The sequence below is a fragment of the Accipiter gentilis genome, chromosome 4 (assembly GCF_929443795.1).
Source record: "Accipiter gentilis chromosome 4, bAccGen1.1, whole genome shotgun sequence".
NCBI classification, from domain to species: domain Eukaryota; kingdom Metazoa; phylum Chordata; class Aves; order Accipitriformes; family Accipitridae; genus Astur; species Astur gentilis.
In genome coordinates, this window is record NC_064883.1 from 22,041,819 (window position 1) to 22,048,573 (window position 6,755).

The following is a 6,755-nucleotide window of genomic DNA, read 5'->3' on the forward strand; positions in this document are numbered from 1 at the left end:
CATCAGAGAGGATCACAGAGGAGGTCCCATGGTGACTACAAATTAAGGTAGTGCACCTTGGAAACCACTCAGGAATTCGTCAGGAAAACCGGAAACTGTTACTCATGGCAAACCAGAAGTTTGCAGATGTTGCATGTCAGTGGAGTCATTAAGTAGGGAGTGCCCGGTTATGCAGTCCTAGCAGGCTTCTGGCACCTGGGGATGTAGGAGATGCCTTCCTCGTCACAGCAACACAGGGGAGAGTACAATCCTTAAGTCTAAAAGTGGGGAAATGAAAAATCACAACAGAGAGAAATCCAACGCTGTAGAGAGACCACTAGTAACAACCTTCCTATCTGTACCAAACAACAACAACAAAAAATGGAAACGAGCTGCAAGAACGACAAGTCTGAAAATTATGCCTTTGTAAGCAAGAGATACTCAGCTCAACTCCTACAGCTTACCTAGCGGGCACGTTTTTAAAAAAACAAGTAACGGTATAGCTGATGAAGCAAAGACTGGAGCGTAGAACACTCCAGCCAGGCGCAGTAAGGCAAAATAGTAGCTGCGAGCTTAAAGCTGTGACAAACAGGCACAATTTTACCGAATGGAATAATTAATCGTCGGGCCAGCGCGCTGGCCTGAGGATTGCTCACCCCAGCGAGTGCGGGCCTCGCTTCGGGCGAGGAGCGGCCCCACCTGGCGTTGGGTGCCTCCTGCCGTGCTGAAGCGAACCTGCGTGCTTTTTGGCTGGGGACAGCCCGCGCCCCGCCTCAGTTACTCCAGCCACCCGCCCGGGGCTCCTCGGCCCTTAAAGGTACGGGCTGGTGCAGGGCCCTCCTCCCAGCTTCGCGCCCCGCGGCGGGGCGGGGCGGGGCGAGCGGCGGCCCCGCTCTCTCAGCGCCCCGGTCCCGGCTCCACCCCGCCCTCCTGCGGGCGCCTGCGCAGCCGGTTGCCGCGGCAGCGGGCGGACGCCCTGAGGGGACCGGCGGCGGCGGCGGCGGCGGCGGCGCTTGGGAGGCCGCGCCGTGTGGCCAGCGCCAGGGCTCGGTGTGGCGGCGGCTGAGGTGGGCGCCGAGATGGGGTACCGGCCCCCGTTGCTCCCGGCCGGGAGCTGTTTTTGAGCTCAGGGGCCGCTACTGCCTGCGGGACGGGGAGGGCAGCGGCTTGTCCGAGAGGAAGGCCTTGGTCCTGAGGGAAACCCTTCCTGCAGGCCAGATGTCCTCCTGCCGCTGCCCTGGTGACAGGGGAAGAGTAGGGGTTTCCCTACCGTTGTCGGCTCCCAGCTAGATACGCTTCAGAAAATAGGCGGTTACTGAAAAAATGCAGGTACGGGCTCAACAGAAACGGTGTACATGGTTTGCAAAGGTCCTTGCTTGACCTTAAAGCTTTTTTATTACTATGGGGTAAGGATATTATAATAATCTTGCACAGCTTTACTCCACCGGCAGGAAGACTTGTATTAAGGGAACTAGGAAAAAATTTAAATCTATTCGAGAGACTCATGTCTGAAGACTTACAGAGGAAGATGGTATAACTGTGCCTGTAAGGGCAGAGGAAAAGACCAACTAATACCTTTGGTTCGTCAACTGGCAGTCAAGTGAAGTTGGGAAAATACTGTTTATGATACATCGCTAGTAGCAGGAGAACAAAAGTTCAATGAAGTAAATTAAAGTTTATAAGCAGGAAGAACGTGCAAACAGAGCTCTAGAGAACTATGGAATGTCCACTAAGCTGAGCAGTGTATTGTCTACGAGATAGATCAGGCTATTCAGTGAAATGACAAGCAATAAATCGCACATTCCTGATGTATGTTGTGTGATCTGTATTCTATTGTCTGGAAAAACAAGGTATTAAAGTAGCAAGCACTGCAGTAAAATAATCCCTTTTTTGGGGTAAGCAGAGAAATGGGAGAGTTCGCAAATGCGGAAGACGTCTAGATTTTTTTTAAGATCTCTTACAGTTGCTAGCTCAGTCTGCTAATGTTAAAACATATTATTACACATAGGTTTCACTTACAGTTTGATTTCTTAAAAAAATGATAAGAATCAATTAGCAACCCAGAAAAAAGAACAATGTTTCTGGAGAAGAAAGAAGATGAAATCCCAAGTGGTCTAAATACAAAAGGACTAAACAAAAGCTTTTGTGAGATTCCAGTTAATGATGCCAGGAAAGACCCATTGCATTCATCAGAGAATCCTAAAGCAGCTGATGTAACTATGAAAAGTTTGAGTGGTATTTCACATGAAGTTCCTAAAGCAGCTGGCAATGAGGAAAGCCACAAAATGACTGAAAATAGATCAAGAAGTGATTTACCTGAAAAAAGGTATGAATGTGAATTCTCAGCTGAGATAAATGCTGCCACGATGCCGCAAGGTGTCTCTGAAACAGGTGTGAGAAAACACATACTACTTACATCACCTGAAAAGGATACAGGAGAACTAAACCAAATCCTTTCAGAAGCTGCCAATGGAAATGCCAGACCAGACATATTACCATCAGCAATGAATCCTGAAAGCGAAGAAAATGGATCAACATACATGTTGCCTGAAGAAAAAGCTGAGCATTTCACACTTGGACTAAATGATAAAGGATTAGGGGGCATGCCTCTGCTCGCTTTTGAAAACCAAAATTTAAAATATTTGCTCTTACACAACAATGAAATAAAAAACATTGCATTCAAATATAGGTGATCTGACTAATCTGGAAATCATGTTATTTGAAAGAAATACACTGACACTGTTGCCACCAGAAATATACTTACCTCATAAACTGAAAGTACTGAATGTCAGTCACAACCTGTTACCTATCTGGTCTCCCTAAAGAATTGTCAAAGCTTGTAAATATTAAGGAACTCAAATCACTACAACACTGATGAATTTCCTTTTGCATTGGAAAGCCTTGAAACTTTAGAGCTTGCAGGCAACAAGGTAAAAACTTTACGAGATACCATAGCTGACACGAAAAATTTGAAGGTACTCAGCATTGAATCCACTCAAATCTCAATATTCTCAAGGGTTCTCTGCTATCTTCCTCATCTGGTAAAACTCAGCATATGTGAGAACTTGATTCAGATTTTACCAAAGGATATTAACGAGCTTAAGAAACGACAAGATTTTTCAATTAGTAACAATAAGCTTATATTTTTGCCCGTGCAGCTTTCCCAGTTGACAAAAGTACTCAGAGCTGATGATAACAAATTGGAGCTTCTTTCAGATACAGTGGAGTATTTATGAAACCTTAAGTTTTTGAATGTTGCAAAAAATTTATTCAAAAGCATTACAGATAATCTTTGCAACTGTACCATGTTGAAACATCTCATTATACATAGTAATCAATTAACTCAGCTTCCTGCTAAGATTCACAGACTTAAACATTTAAAGGAGTTTTCCGTAAGTGGAAAACAACTGGACTCGCTGGGTGAACAAATATCACATCTAAAAGACCTCTCCAAAATAGAGCTTTCTGGAAACGCATTAAGATACATTCCTGTTGAATTAAAAAATTGTATACGGAAAACCAAAGCTGACCTCAGCAATAATAAGCTCTCTCAGTTTCCAAATGCATTGTGTGCACTATTTGATCTTAAACCCTTATATCTTAGTGGCAACTCTATTTCAGAAATAATACCTGGAATTTCTGACATCAAAGATTTGGAGCAGCTAGAGTTAAAGAAAAATAAACTGTCCTAATTTTCTGCATGCTTGTGCAGCCTTTCAAAATGAGGTTACTTGGATGTAAGTGCGAATGAAATCAATAATGGTATGCCAGCACTGGTGGCCAAGATGAAGGCTCTCCAGGTACTGCTGTTACACCATTATCACTTTGACTCATTTCCTGAAGAACTGTGTTCTTTAAAATGTTTGAAAACACGTGACATTTCAGATAATCAGATAAAGAGTATTCCTTTACAGATGAGCAGTCTGGAAGTGATCAAAGACCTAAATGTATCAAACAACTAGTTTGCATCTTTTCCTTCTGATACATGTCATCTTTCTTCGCTGGAGACATTTGACAGTGTGACTAGGTGGAAGGTAAGAGAACATCTCCTTGTGTTGCACAGATTGTTGTGCTGCAAAATTATTATCAATAGACTTCCTCCTAAAAGATGTAAAAGCTCCTGTGTTTGAATACATCTAGAGTAAACGAAGAGCAGAAAAATAGCCCCTAAAGAGGCAAAAACGTGTACGTATTTACCTATTTTTAATACCATAAGTGGACAAAAATCTATTAGGATACACTTTTAATTAGAAATGCTAGATATGAACCTCACTTTATATAGTGTTACTGAGGTATATCTTGAGGTGATATATTGATAATTGGATTTTGATCTGAAATAGACCATCTATTTTTTTATTTTTCTAGTACTATTAGGAATGTAGGTATTTTCCATCCCAATGGATGTCAAGAGGCAAAATGACTAGCTGGAAGTTGGTAGATAAGCCTGCCTCCAAGATTCCTCTCTGTGAAATGAACAAATCCTTCCGACTTGTGTCATACTTCTTAAAATTAGTTGGTCATTAGACTTTCACTAAGTCAAACAAGAAAAGCTATATTAGACCCCTGATTTCTTATAGCAGAGAAACATGCTTCACATTTCTAAAATCCAAAGTTTAATTTCTTTTTTTTTTTAATACTAAGGAACAAAGCAAAACAATCTCCTGATGAGTTAGGCTTTTAAAATTCTCCTTTCGCCAGAATTTGCAAAATCAGTATTTCACACCCTATTTCAGAAAAGGCTCATGTTTCTTAATATGATTTCAGATGTGGTTATGATCCTTTCTAAGGGCTGCTTTTTTTCAGACCAGGAGCAAAAAGTATGCGATCTTATGTCCGTTTCTCAAAGAGCTTTATTTTCCACAATAATTGGACAACAGTTGAAGTTCCAAGAAGGAAAATAAAAATCAGAAAATACCAAAGTAAGAACAGAACCAAAAAGAAGAAAATGGTGTGTTTAAATTCCTTGTGGCTGAAGAAAACAGAAAATAAAATTAAGAGTGTTCTGAGAGGGTACAATTTTTCATTAATGATAACAATGACCAAAAGAACTTGTAGAGCTCCAGCTGTGGAGCTATTATTCTACTGCATGCTTTTTATTGCCTTTCTGTTGTCATGTCTAAAAAGCTTCCCTGCAAATTTCTGTGCTCAGCATTCGTATTTTTATTGGAAAATACCAAATTAGCTTCCACTAGAATCAAAGGTCAGAAGCTTTTATTGCTGGAATAAAATTATGGGATCTTATTTTACCTGCAGGAAAGTTACCTTTTAAACTTTTTTTGCAGAAGAGAAAGAGTTGTATCCAAATAAATGCATTGCTTTATTTCTTTATCAGTTAACTAAAATTCCAGAGGAGCAATCCAAACTGGTTTGCCTTGGGGAACTGGACATATCTCACAATGCATCGAACAGCACAGGGGAACTAGAGTATTTGGTCCATTTAATTGCAAATAATGATATCAGCCAGCTCCCCAAATTTATTACATCACTAAGAAAGCCACAACAGCGTGACCTGAGCAGTATCAGGCATCCAATCCGTTAGCAAAATGTAAGCATTGAACTAAGAGTATAAATACATCATGAGATTAAAAAGGTGACGGAGCGCATAACCGAGGAAAAGACAGCTTTCCAGTTTTTCACGTATGCTGCTGTGATCTGCCATGGCTTCTAACCAAGCATCCTCTCTTAAATTTAGTATTTTCAATACAGATTTTTAATAAAATCTGTGAAATCTTTTTAAGTGGCACGATTTTTGCAAGCGAGATCAGGAGGCACATCAAGGCCCGGCACGCACAAAGCACGCATCGCTACAGCAGGTGCCGGGCAGGGTCCCGTCGTTGACGAGACCGACCTTTTTCTGCCCGCAAAGCACGCGTGTCTGCGCTCAGCTGTCCGCGTGACGCTGCTGGCGTAGTACAGCCGGTTGTCCAGGGGCGTTCCCGGCGTGGGTGACCGTGGGCGGCTTATCTGGGGCAGGCTGTGCCAGATGGATTCTCTGGTGTGGGTTATCCTGGGTGGGTCATTCTGGCGTGGGTTCTCCTGCTGGTGTGGGTCACCTGGTGTGAATTTTCCAGGGCGGAGTGTCTGGTGTGGGTCAGCTACCCAGGTGGATTACCTGGTGTGGGTTATCCCGGGTGGCTTACCCGATCCCGGCGCGAGCTCTCCCCCACGCCGCGAGCTCTCCCCCGCCCCGAGTTCACGACGCACACCGCCCGGGCAGGCGTGCCTCTCCCCGCAGCGTGCTGCTCGCTCCCCTAGGGCTGCGGCGCCAGGCGGCTGCCGCAGCCCCGCGGGGCCGAGCGGTGCTGCAGAGGAAGGAGGCGGAGGGCAGAGGCCACCGAGCCGCCGGTCAGCGCCGGGACCGCGCCGGAGGCTGAGCAACGACCGAGGCGCCTCGAGACCAGGAGCGCCTCGGGCGTTGCCCCTGCGGCAGGCGGCCCCTCGGGGGCGGGGAGCAGCTGCGGGAGGAGGCAGGCGGGGCCGCGCTCCCCCGCTCAGGGGCCGCGCCGGGCGGCCGGGGCTCGGGGCTGCGGCCCGGGGCGACGCTGCCCTCGCCGGCCGGCAAGGCCCCGCGCGGCCACACGGCCGCCGCCCGGACGCGCGAGGCCTCAGCCGGCGGCCAATCAGCGGCCAGGGCCTGGCGCCCCGCCCCCCCGCCCGCCCGCCCAATGGCGCCCCTCGCAGCCCGGCAGACGCCGTCACCCCGTAGAGCGCGGCCTCCGGTTGGCTCCGGCGCCGGGAATCGTCACATAGGCAGAGATCAGCCCAGCGTGGAGGGG